Raw genomic sequence first — 14,609 nt, forward strand, 5'->3', positions numbered from 1 at the left:
CAAGATGGCATCTGATCACAAAAAAGAAACTGACCATGGCAAAGAAGAAAAACTGAGGGAATATTGGGCTGGGGCTGGATGGGGGGGGGGGAGCAGTGGGGAGGATGAAGGGATTAAGGGACAGTAGATAGATGTGGTCAGGGAAAAGGGGCGGGTAAGGGATATCCCTAGCCAGGGGTAGCAGCGGGTCTATGAAGGGACCAAAGGCAGAGCTCAACCTCTTGGGGGAGAACCGATGGGCCAGGAGGAAATGGAGGGCCTCGGATCTAATGGCCATGGGGAGGCTAAACAACCCCCCAATGGAGAGGAGGAAGAGGGGGTGGGAGGGAATAAGGGGAGGGAAGAAACAAGGGTATTGCTCTGGAATGGTTCAATAAAAAGAGAAAGTCCTTGCCTACTGTGCTCCTGGAGAAGGAAGCGAGGGGAGTAGGGTTGGAAACGGGTAGTGAGGACCCGGAGCACAGTGAGAAAAGATGACTACTCTTAAATTTATAACATACAGTGTACAGGGGTTAAATACTTCCATAAAAAAGATATAACATAATAAGAGAGATCAAACTCTATAAAGCAGATGTTCTATTACAGTAGACAGATATCTTACAAGACTCTAATCTTAAAATAATCTCAAAAGATTACCCTGTCTGGTTTTATGGGGATTCCCCAACAGAGCTAAGGGAATAGTTATAGGATTTGCCAAAGGGGTAAAGTTCACTTTGGATGAGAGAAGGACTGATCCGGGAAGGGCAATATCCTTTTTTTGAGGGGTAAAATCAATGAAGTGGAGTACTCCCTGGCAAATATCTATTGTCCAAATAATAATCCGATAAAATACTCAATAGATGCTATAAATAAATGTATGGATTTTAAGAGAGGAGAAGTCATTGTGGGCAGGGACTTTAATTTATGCATGATACCGGGGATTGAGAGTACGTCAAGTGTACAGAGGTCTGGGAACGTGCAGAGGAAGTTACTAAAAAAAATTTTCGGCATCGATTGATGGATGTATGGAGAACACAACATGCTAAATGTCGGGACTATAAATTCCACTCCTCTGTACATTTTCGAGAATTGATTTTTTTCTGGTGGAGCATAGGTTGCTCAAGAAAGTAGTTAAGTAGTTAATACGAATATTGAAATTTTTATGTTTTCCGATCATGCCCCAGTGATTATGAGAACAAAGATCGAGGGGATTCAAAACAGGCCACCCGCCTGGAGATTAAATGAAGAACTATTACAGGATAAAGTGGCGGAAGAAAGGATTAGGTGCGAGTTAGAGACGTATTTTAAAATCAATGATACAGAAGAAATATTAGAAGCTACACTATGGGAAGCCCATAAGGCTTATACCAGAGGCATCTTGATTCCAATGGGGATGGGGAAAAAAAGTTAGAGTTAGAACAGCAACATAAAAAAAAGGGGAATAAAGAAATAGGAATGGCACTCATCTGTAAAAGGGAGATACTGAAAGTTATAATGGAGCAGGAGACACGGTCAGCCTATAATAAAATTAAAAAGGAAAGGTACCTATGAGGAAATAAGACTGGGAAGTCCCTGGCTGGATTGTTGGAAAATAAAACAGCATTCAATTTCATAGAGAAAATACAAACTAGTGCAGGAACACCGGTCTATAATACACCAGAGATAGCTAAAGTATTTCAGGATTATTATGCGACTTTATATGCAATTAATAAGGATGAAACAACAGAACAGGTTAAAAGAAGAAAGATAAAAACAAGGGATTTCTTAAAGGATAAAGACCTAAATAAAATCTCAGAAGATCAGATGAGAGTAATGGAGGACGGAGGCGCATGCGCGGAAGCGTCCAAGATGGCCGCATAGACCGGGAGCTCCGCGCCACCCTGGACTAACGTTCGCCGCCACGACTTTCTGAGCCCTCGTTTTTACCGGTAAACGGTCACATCGGATTGGGGAAAACGCAGGCTTCACACGAATGCCCGGTTCTAAGTCCCGACGGAACCCCAAACCCGCGCTTTCCACAGCGTTAGAGAGGTCAGGCCGATCCAAGATGGCCGCCGTTACCTCACAAAACACAGCCTGCAATGAGGAATCCATAGCGGACCAAGACTACACAGTTAAGCACCTCTCTTCAACTTCAACTTCAACTTCAAACGGCACAGTGAGTGAAATTCAACCCGGGACCCCATCCCCAGCATCCACGGACCCCCTTCTGAGACATATTAGGGGGGAAAGTAACCCATCCATACAGCATATATTACCTATCAGCTTTGCCCCATGGGACATAGTTCCTAGAGATGCGCCCTCACCTCCCACAGACTTTGCCTCCATGATGAACGCATTCTCCCAAATGTTGTCCAGAGGTTTATCTCAGACTGCCACACAGATCACAGCTTCCATCCATGCTGATTTGCAACAATTAGGAACCAGGATTGATGCAATAGAGCAACAATCAGATCAGTCATGCCTACGCATTAACCAAAACACAGCCAGGATTCAAGAACTCCAGGATCATTTGGAAACAGCCACAGCCAAAATTGACGACCTCGAAAATAGGTCGAGGAGATATAATTTCCGTGTTAGAGGCATTCCTGAATCTATCAAGGACATTCATCTCGCTATCCAAGACCTCATCAAAAGTTTAATTCCCACAATTTCACAGGATCGTCTAGAATTAGACAGGGCTCACAGGGCTCTGCAACCTCTTCGCACAGATGGTCTTCCTAGAGACATTATAGTGAAACCTCACTACTATTCAGTGAAAGAAGAGATAATGAAAGTTTCCAGAACCTCAGATTCTCTGTCATTTCAGGATCATTCCATACAAATTTTTTCCGATCTATCACCATACACAGTCCAAAAACGACGAGCTCTTAAACCACTACTTCAAGTTCTGACGAGCAAAGAAATCCCTTACAGGTGGGCCTTTCCTATACGCCTGAATTTTTCATATCACAATAAATCATACCACTTCTTGACATTCCAAGATGGAGAACGACTTCTGCTTCAGTTGGGATTGATTAATCAGGAACTTCCACAGACTCCTACACCGAAAGGAACCTCTTCATCCAAACGCCCCTCACCGACAAGCCCCTTGACGCAAATATGGCAGAAACAGATGCCCAAGAGGTCGAGGGAATCTCCACCAACCTGAATATACACCTGAACTGTCAAATTTTTTGTCTGAAAAATTGACTTCCTTACGGTTTGTCCTCAGGGCCGAACCTTTACCCGGGCCGGGTTGATAATAGGTCCTGTTTTTCCTTGGAAAATCTCCAGGTTTTTTTTTTTTCTCTCTCAAGAAGAAATTATTTTTATTTTTTATTTTTTATTTTTTGCTTTCAATGTGGAAAATTTAAAAATATCTTTTCTTTTTTGACATATAATTTTACTGTGGTGCCTGTATTACCCTCCTCTTCCTCTATAATTGTATTATTTATTTCTCTCTCCAATTGACCTTTTGGCTTTATATTTGATGGTTTTTTTTTTTTTTTCTTATAATGGCTCTTTCTGCCATTAATTCATGGTCACCCACTTTGTAGAGGAAGAGGAGGGCAGCTGCTCATTATTTATATATCCCCTATGTTTATTTTAGTAGGGGCTCAGATTTATTTTTATTTTTTTCTGGTTTCAGTACCTTTGAGATAATCAACCTCGGCGGCGGGGTTGTCCAGGGTGGGTACAATGCACCCCCTCTTTACTTCGATAGGAGAACTAAATCTCCTACCGGGGTTTGACTGCAGCGTCCCTTTAGGGCCGCTTTGGGATTTTTCCCTTCCTATTTTATTTATTGTATACATTACTAATTTTTTCTGTCTTGAATTGATATTTTATATAATGCATATTCTGATGTTCTTTTATTTTTTTCCTCTTTATTCTCTCTTTACCTTCTTCTTCCCCCCTTTTCATCCTCTCTTTCTTACCCTTCCCATTCTACCCACATCCTCCTTCCTTTCTCCCTTGTACAGGATCAGTGCCTGGTTGGATTCTCCTCGTTTTTTTTCCACAAGCATTTCTTCAGAAGAACGGGTGTCATCTCCTATCTGCCAGGGATCACCACAAAGACAGGTACTCCTTTTGCACATAGCATAAACTCTTCCATGCTCTTCCCTTGATCTCTACTTCACCGGTACAATCTAATCTCCGTATAATGTCCAATAATGTTCAAGGCCTTAATTCCCCAGTGAAAAGGTGTAAAATTATGCAACAATGTCATGCCCTCAAAGCTGATGTTATCTTGATGCAGGAGACGCACTTCCCCATTTCTTATAACCCCATTTTTCTACACAAAAACTTTTCTCAATTTTATTTAGCTAATGCTCCCAATAAAACAAGAGGGGTTGCGATTTGCTTTGCCAACAAAGTTCATTTTCATCATTCCAAAACGATTAGAGACCCAGAAGGCAGATACATCCTGGTCTCTGGGACAATTAATACAGTGACTTACACGTTTGTTTCCTACTATGCTCCAAACTCCCGCCAGGACCATTTTTTTGAAAAGACTCTCTTGATGCTGAAATCCCATCTGAAGGGATTTATTATACTGGCGGGAGATTCGAACATTCCATTTGACCTTTCCTCAGACAGATCTAATCCTACAAAGCCAATGCCCAAAAGACCTCCTAAAAGCAGTCTTAGGGTTGCACATTCCATACAATCAGCAGGCCTAATAGACATATGGAGAGAAATGAATCCCCGATCCAAAGACTATACTCACTTTTCTATCCCTCATAATACATTAACCAGAATAGACCATATCTTTATTCCTCCACATTTCATCTATTTGGTCGAATCCTCCAAAATTTATGATTCCTCTCTCTCTGACCATTCCATCGTTTCTTTAATTATTCGTGGGGGAGGAGGAGATAAACGACCATTCCAATGGCGGCTTAATGAGTCTCTACTTAACAATCAAGCTCACTGTGAGGTATTAAACTCAGCCCTTTCGGACTACTTTACAGATAACAATACAGACTCAATTTCGCCAGGCTCCCTGTGGGCGGCACACAAGGCGGTTATGCGGGGTAAAATAATTCAACTCTCAGCCTGTCTCAAAAAGGAACACTCTGCAGAGCTTATACGACTCAAAGAGGAATTCCAAACACTTAGCAAAAGTCACAAACGACATCCTACCCCAGAGAGCCTGGCTGAACTTGATAGGGCACGCATCGCACTTAATCTTTTACTCACTACCTCAGCAGAAAAACATCTGCGATGGACAGGAGCTCGCTTCTATTACCAAAAGGATAAAATAGGTGCCAAACTCGCGAGTAAATTGTGTCCTCGAACTCGTACCTCGGTCTTCCCTAAAATTAGACAATCTTCGGGTACCCTCACACAAAATCCGGTAGAAATTTTGAAATCATTTCATGATTATTATAAAAACCTCTACACTAAGACAACTCATACACATTCCAAAGCTAGGAATCAGTTCCTCGATCACCTCGATCTACCTTACATACATCAATCTCATAAAGAACTAATGGATGAATCCTTTACCCCTGCCGAAATACTTGACGTCATTAAAACCCTTAAATCTGAATCAGCACCGGGCCCCGACGGTTTCTCCGTCAGATATTACAAAACTTTTGGATCAAAATTAGCTCCCTACATGGCCCGGTTCTTTAATTCTCTCCGGGATGGAGCCCCCCTCCCGAATGATTCTAATACCGCATTTATCTCTGTTATACCGAAACCTGGTAAAGATACTAGTGAAGTGGGAAATTACAGACCCATCTCGCTGATCAATAATGATCTTAAAATTATGACTAAGATATTAGCCAACAGAATGTCCAGTTTTATATCTAACTATATTCATAAGGATCAGGTGGGCTTCATCCCGGGGAGACAGGGAACGGATCAGGTGAGAAGGGCAATTGACTTAATATCACTATTGAATTCGCAATGGGACGGGGGCCCGACACAAGAAGGCCTTCTGCTGTCTTTGGACTTACAGAAGGCATTTGATTCTGTTTCATGGCCATATCTTTTTGAAATTCTCACCAAATGGGGTTTCGGGGCAAATTTTATGAACATTCTAAAATCCCTATATTCAACCCCCTCTGCTCAAGTACGTCTATTAGGCCACCTTTCTCAACCATTAGATATCTGTAGAGGTACTAGACAGGGTTGTCCCTTGTCACCGTTAATCTTTATTATAGCTATAGAAACTCTTGCCATCGCCATTAGAGCAGATACAAATATTAAAGGTGTTCGCTGTGGTTTAGAAGAGCATAAATGTGCTCTCTTTGCCGATGATATGCTTATATTTCTGACCTCACCCCTAATCTCCACCCCCAACTTACTTCATCTCCTCCGGGACTTTGGAACTATCTCAGGTCTCCAAGTTAACACTTCCAAGTCAGTTGCTCTTAATATTTCAGTTCCCTCATTAACCATCTCCCGACTTGCGCCCTTCTTTCCCTTCTCCTGGGCCACAGATAGGATTCCCTATTTGGGTATTTCTCTCACCAAATGTGTCAGTAATTTATACAATGCTAATTACCCACCCGCCTTCAGATCTTTAGAAGCAGATTTAACTAAATGGTCTAAAGAAGGATTGTCTTGGCTGGGCAGGCTCAATGCAGTCAAGATGAACTTATTTCCTCGAATTTTGTACTTATTTAGAGCCCTTCCCATACCTATTAAAAAGTTGACCCTCAACAAATTCCAATCAAAAGTGGTTGGATTTGTCTGGGGAAAACAGGGTCATAGACTGACGCGTGACATCCTGTTCCGCCGGACAACCCAAGGTGGTTTAGGACTTCCTAACCTCTTTTTATATTATCAAGCAGCACAACTAGCACAATTTTCAGCAATATATACTAAAACTAATAGCCCAGACTGGGTTTCTATTGAGAACCAGGCAGTACCTGACTACACATTAGATCATCTATTATGGAGACCAACAAAACAAAGACCTGCCATATTGTCCCCCACACTTTCTCAATCCCTAGCACTATGTGACAGACTATATAAAAACGAACACCTGATTTCCCCACTGAAACCTCTCGTACATTTATTCCATAACCCTGATTTCCCTCCTGGCCTGAATACTCAAGATTTTCAATGGTGGTTGAACAAGGGCCTTTTCAGAATTGGACATTTCATTACACCAAATGGACCCATTTCAATGGGACACTGCTACTCCAAACTAGAGATGCCCGATTCAGAACAATTGAGACTTTCACAGATTAAACGTTTTATACATTCTCTTGAACTTGACAAATCAAATAGTTACAATGCTACGATTTACGAGCAATGGTGCTTAAAACAAGGTCACCGCAAGGGAGGTATTTCCCTCATCTACTCGTCCCTGGCAGATAGGAGTGACAAACCGACATATGCTCGTTCTTGGGAGGAAGACTTGGTCATCCAACTAGATACGGAAATGTGGTTTCGAATTTTTAGACGTTCTTCCAAAGGTATTTTGAATATTTCCTTAATCGAAGCTAATGTCAAAATTCTAACGAAATGGTATTATGTTCCTGTGAGACTTTCAAAGATGTATTCAGAGATTTCACCGCTTTGTTTCAGAGGATGTGGTCTTTTAGGTACAATGTTACATATATGGTGGACATGTCCCCGCATACGAAATTTTTGGAATAACTTTATACATCTAGTGAGGAAGGTCTCGAAAGCCCCAATCCCACAAGATCCTTCATATATCCTTCTGAACCGCAGGCTACACAATACCCCTAAACATACTCAAGAACTAATCTTTTTTATGTGCTTGGGAGCCAAGATCACTTTAGCAAAAGCTTGGAAAACTTCTAGGGTTTCCCTTGTGGCTACCAGGCACAAAATCTCCTGGATTATGGTTCAAGAACAAATAGTAGCTAAATTACGGAATACCATTCAACAATTTGAATTGACATGGGATCCATGGGCCCAACACATCAAAGTACAATTGTTTCCAGGACACCTTCTGTCTTAAATTTTACATGGATGGAGCCAGGACCCTGAATCCTGTACATCTCTCCCTTCCTTACCCTCCCTCTTTTCTCCTGAATTCATTTTCTACTTCTCCTTTTTTTTTTTTTCTTCTTTTCTTTTTGCTTTTCTTTACGCAGGATTTTTCATATTTAGTTATGGATTTGATGTTGCCTTATTCTACTACATTCTTCCTCAGTTAACCTTTGTGGTTCTAACTGGAGTTTACTAGTTCTAAAGAGTTCATTTGGAATTGAATTGGGAATTTTGAAGTTTGGCAGTCCGCTTCCCTCCGGGGAGCACAATTTCTGGGTGCTGTCCGGGGGTTTAAAGGGACGTAGATGGGGGGTTCTTCGGCGGGAGTCCCCCGAGCTATCCCACTCCACAGTGTGAGCCCATTGGGGTGGAGTGGTGACCTTGGGGGTCTCCTTAGAAGTTGCCGCTATGTTTATGACTTAAATCTTCTACACCTCCCAATTAAACCTTAATCAAATCCTTTTTTTTTTCTTCTTTCCCTATTTCCCTTTTATCTATATATATGTATGTATATGTATATATATATATATATATATATATATATATATATATTTATATATATTTATTTTTTATTTTTTGTGTCCCTTTTTTTTATATATCATTATTATAAATTTTAAATGAAGTGGATCTTTACACTCCAAGTCTTTCATGACATATAATAGTCCCAAATATATCTGCATAAGATACCTTGTATAACTTGTCTTTTTCTGATTGATGCATCCTGCCTTATTTGAATTATCTGTCTTTTATGTTATGTTTTTGCTTTATTTCTATTTTCTGATTATACATGATGTATTTACCAAAGAGTTAAATTCAATAAAAATTATTGAAAGAGAGTAATGGAGGACTCTGTAACAAAGGAAGAGGTTGTGAAAATTGGAAACGAGACTCAACAAGGTAAAAGCCCAGAGCTGGATGGTCTGACGACTCTATATTATAGAAAGTTCAAGGATAGTTTAATCCCCATGTTTTGTTCATACATAAATGGGATAGTAACGAAGTGGGTGATGAGGAAGGGGGCATTGGAGGCAGTTATAACTATAATACCAAAGGAAGGAAAAGACACCTCACTCTGCTCCAGTTATAGACCTATATCATTGATGAATGTCGATACCAAGTTATTTGCAAAGGTAATGAAGACAGGAGGGTTAGAACTAGTAATGAATGAGTTAGTAGAGGCGGACCAGGCTGGGTTTGTCCCAGGAAGAGAAAGTTGGGACAACGGTATTAGAACACTTCTGGTGATACATAAAATAAAATAGACTAGGGCCCACGGTCTGCTCCTGTCAATAGACATTGAAAAATCGTTTGACAGGGTAGACTAGGGGTTTATGCAAGACACCTTAGTGACAATGGGACTGGGCCCCAGATTTATGAAGTGGATCAGTATCCCACACCAAGAGTAAAAGTAAATAACGGCTGTCCCCTGTCCCCCCGTTGTTCCTTTTGTCTCTCAAACCACTTCTGGCCAAGATACAATGATATCTTATTCTTCATAACTTATCCTAGAATAACTCTCCCTAATTTAATGAAAACGTTAAAACAATATGGAGAAATAGCTCATTTTTAAATGAACCCAGGTAAATATGAGATCTTAAATATTAACATCCCATTACAGGATGTTAAGACCTACCAAGAGGAATTCCCATTTATATGGAGAGAAAAAGAATTAAAATATTTAGGTGTAAAGATCACTACCTCCCTGAACATGCTTTATCAATTAAACTTCCTGCCGATATTAAACAAAAACTGAGTAAAATCGCATTAAGACATATATCATGGTTGGGGAGAATTAATATCTTTAAAATTAGACTTTTGCTGAAATTTCATGTGTAAGTACCAGATGTTGCCCCTTCCACAAGTGTTTTTTAATACTCTGAACACAATATTCTTAAGGTTTATAGGGCAAAGAAAAAAGCCACAGATTAGTAGATTAGATTAGCAGATTAATATAGCAGTGTTAACCAGACATAAGAGACAGTGGGGTCTGGGAAACCAGACTTTAAAAATTACTATAAGGCGGTTCTCCTCTCACGGGTGATAGACTGGGCAAAAAGTAATAAAGATAAAAGATTGGTAGAAATGGAAAGTACAATAAGTAAGACCGCTTTGGGGAAAATAATATGGATTCCCGTACACCTAAGGAACCTAGGGGAGGATACACAAAAAATGAAACAGAAAGCCCTGGAGTTTTGGGACTTGATACATAAAAAAGAAAATTGGGTATATAACACTCCATGTATACCACTTAAAGACACTGATTATTTTCCACTGGGAAAAAGTAGTTTGTTTGGAAATTGGATTAGGACGGAGAAAGATATAATGGTTAAGGGTAAAATCTGCACACTTCACGAGTTAAAACAGAAGAAAGATTTGATGGTAAGAGATGAGTGGCCTTATTTCCATTTGAAACATTTCTTTGAGCCCCTCCCAGATCCAGGAAGGAAGGGAATCTCTTTGATATATAAAATCTTGATGGAAGGAAGTGGAATGGAAAAACCGCCATACACCACCACCAGTAAATGGAAGAGGAATTTGGAACACAGGTGAATGATTTTGAGATGAGGGAAATTTGGAGAATGGCGTTTGCAAGGTAAATAGATAATAACACAATAGAAATTTGTTTTAAAAGCTTAGCACGTTCGTACATAACCCCAGATAAGGCACATAAGTATCAAAGGAAGACCTCCTTATTTTGCTGGAAGGGGTGCAGAGAATTGGGAACAATGTCTCACATCTGGTGGAACTGTCCAAAAATTTGATTATTCTGGAGAGAGGTTCTGCAGATAATAAAAGTTCTAACTAAAGTTGTTGTTTTGTAAGATCTGTGGGAGTGTCTGTTCCACCTGATGAAAATTCCAGCTAACCAATATGTGAGAACTCTGGTTCTTACACTGCTGAACACGGCAAAAAGTATAATTCCTAAGAGCCCTACAATGAGGAGTTGGTTTAACAAAGTAAACAAAATAAATAGTTTGGAGTACCTGGGATTTAGGGGGGGTGGATGGGCAGGATTTGAGGAAAAGTGGAAGGACTGGGTTGAATCAGGTTTGCATAAAAAAATGGGAGTTTGATGAAGAAAGAGGAGAAGGGAAGGGGTACAGATGGGGACAATTACTTAGGAACTCGTTCCAGGAATTGAGAAGTTAACTTTTTATTATGTGTATGACAGCAATTCTCTCTTTTTTTTTTTTTTTTCCATAAAATGTTTATTTATTTTCAAAGAAAAAGGTATAACAAGCATGACTTGATGTACTAAGTAAGAAAAGTACAAGTCGGTATCACAGACAATAACAATGGCATAGAAAAAACAGGTGAACAGTCAAACAGGGCATGGTTTCATAGTGGGGAGCGAAGGTGAGTCCTTCCCAGCATCTCCTATTCAAACTTAACATAGTGTCATATCCCTTACGTCTCTACTCCTTTCCTTTTCCTCTCCACGATTGCAAGCATAATAAGTGTTAAGGGGCATCAGGTCAGTAACATTATTGCTCGACCCGGGGATGTTCAGTCTCCCATGTCATTCGGTCCGTTACCCCCAGTCATAATGGAGGGAAGTGGTGAGAAGGTGGTAAAACTTCAGCCAGAAGAGAGGCGCAGGGGGCCGGGGAGGGGTTCACTTAGTCAGTGGGAAGTCGTCGACCGTTCTCAGGGATGGGTGTCTGCGTCAAAGGTCTAATCCCCGTACAGGGGGGTAGCAAAGTCCAAAGAAAGAAGGAAAGAACAGGTATGAAAGGGAGAACAACAGAGGAGGGGATGGGGGGGTGGGTAGTGGGAGCCCCGGTTGGGAGGGGGTATTCTCTCCGGGCTCCCCCCTTTGTCCATGTGCAGAATGAGGGGCAAGAACGATAAAGCGATCTAGCCTATACATCCTGGGACCGCACGATCGGTGTGAGTCGAGGCAGGTGGGGTTATCCAGTTCAGACATGCGATCACCCATCAAGTGAAGGACTAGTCGGGTTAGCTCCGGAGTTCAAGGGGTGACAGCTTTGAAAAGTTATCCATTTATCCCAGATCTGTGCAAATTTGTGCGGTGAGTCTTTGGCAATGTAAATGAGTTCCTCCATCTCAGCTATCTTAGCTACCCTTTTTAACCAGTCGGAGGTGGAGGGGACAGTGGGAGATCCCCAATGGATAGGGATGCAAAGCTTGGCAGCGTTGAGTAAATGCAAGCCTAGTGAGTGCATATAGGAGCGGTTTAGGATTGAAGTGTGGTGCAGGAGCATGCGGGCTGCTGTAAGATCAATAGGGCTGTCAGTGATGGAGCTGGCTATGCTATTCACCTGGGTCCAGAAATTCTGGATACGGGGACACCTCTTTTTTAATATGAAACAAAAACATTTAATAAAGAGATTGAAAAAAAAATCTTCTGCCCTTGTTTTAACTTTGGATAGTAAAACATTTTTTTCTGCCAGTAAATACCTTATACAACCCACTTCCTGTTTCCTGTCTGGTAAAAAGCCTAGGCTTATGACATCATGCACAGCTCTCTCTCTCTCTCTCTCTCTCACTCTTGTGAGAGTTTGTCAGAAAGTAAGGGGAGATAAGTCAAAAGAGAGCCAATGAAAGCTGCAGGGCTGCAAAGCTGGAGGTGTGTGTCTGTGTAAATCCAGGAAGTGAACAGGAAGCAGCTTCAGCTGCCCACAGTTAAAATGACTGCAGCCATATTTAGTGGAGGGAGATTTCTGCAGCATATTTGGCAAATACAGAATCACAGTATATATAAAATAATATGCAAAGTGGTTGGAGGGAAGCTTTGGAATGGCAAACATGTTTTTATTATAAATTATGTGAGCAAACTGTAGTTCCTCTTTAAACATTAAACAGTTAATACATTTGTGAAATTCCTTACCATTGAAAAGAATGAATTCTCAGGAAGTCGCCTCTGTAATTCAAAAGATAACAGCATCTGCTCTACCAAGGAGGAGATGTTACAGCAGGCATTACATCATATCCTCTCCTCTCTCTCTTTACAGAAAAAAAGAAACTGCATTCCCCATGAACCTTTGGGAACTGCAGTGAATGTGGGAGGGTACACTCGGCCTGTACATGTTAAATTTGAACTCGCCCACTTCAACACAAATCAGTATTCAGTATTAGAAACATTCCTCCTGTTGTTGAGATCTAACAGCATTCAGTGCTTGTATGATGTATAAGAGCACATCCCTAGCAGCCGGGACATGCTGCTTTACATCGGCATGTGGCACAAGTAATGATCGCTATGTGAAAAAACAAAGTAGAGCTCTACCTTACTAATCAATAACTAAACAATAATGGTGGAACCCTCTATGCATAGAAATCTCAACAGACTTCAATATTACCACAATACCAGTCTCTGTGATATGTAACATATGTTATATTAACACATATATAACACACATCACACTGAAAATAAGGCATAAAAAGGGAACTTAGCAGGGTTGGTAGAAACCACACCTACAGATATTTGTCATACAGATTAACTTCAAGTGCAATCATTCCAGTGATATGTTGATGTTTTAATATGATTTCACATGTAATACACATCAAAAGGAGAATAAGACATAAATAAGTAAATAAAACTTAGCAGGGGAGGTGGAATACCCCCCCCCTTGCCAAATATTTGTGTAGCACTAACCCCCGAAAGAGCTGCTGGTTATTTTTGGGCTTACCGTTACCTTCCGCTCTCCTTGTTTCACGTCTAGGGGATGTCATGTGGTAGATGGCCCAGTAACTTGAGACTGACAATAGATCCACTTGAATGGATTTTATTTATTTAATATTCAAGCCTATAGTTTTAGCCATAGGCAGGGGAGCAAGCGTATACAGCACACATGGTGAAGTAATTGCTCTCCAATGGCAGGGAATCCTGTGATACAATTTATACATTCTGAAGGGGGTGGACGTACCTTGTGAGCCTCTTTGTAGGCCTAATCAATTTGTTGGTTATTTACATTGATAAACAGATGGTCACTTCGCACCTAGACATCACTTCCAGGTTCTCTGGGAAAATGCTTTCACAGCTGGAGGTGTGAGTGGCACTTGAACACAACCAAGACAGTTGTTACATACATCCTGGACATTTGCAACAAATACCTCTGCTTAATTAGAATACATATTTTTGATAATCATAACTAAATGTTTGATAAATAAATGGCGATTCCATTTACCCGCTCACTTACTTTGACTGCATCCAGAGAATAGCCATTCGCAGCTGGATGAACACTCAGATTGGACAGTCCCTCTCTCACAAGGCCTAGCAGTCAACCAGGTGTTTACTCAGGAATAGGGATGAGCCGAGCACCCCCCGGTTCGGTTCGCACCAGAACCTTCGAACGGACCGAAAATTCGTACTAAATTTAGAACCCTATTAAAGTCTATGGGACTCGAACATTCGAAATCAAAAGTGCTAATTTTAAAGGCTAATATGCAAGATATGCAACAGAAAACACCAGCAATAAGGGATATCTTCAGGTGTATACTGTGCTGGAGGCACACAACACCCACTTTGCAGATGCCTGTATTAGAGAACACCAGCAATAAAGGGTAGATACAGGTGTATACTGTGCTGTGCTGGAGGCACACAACACCCACTAACTCCTGCAAATGCCTTCATTAGAAAACACCAGCATAAAAGGGTAGATACAGGTGTATACTGTGCTGGAGGCACACAACACCCACCAGCT

The sequence above is a fragment of the Lithobates pipiens genome, unplaced genomic scaffold (assembly GCF_037356315.1).
Source record: "Lithobates pipiens isolate NorthernLeopardFrog02 unplaced genomic scaffold, aLitPip1_a1.2 Scaffold_16, whole genome shotgun sequence".
Lineage (NCBI taxonomy): Eukaryota > Metazoa > Chordata > Amphibia > Anura > Ranidae > Lithobates > Lithobates pipiens.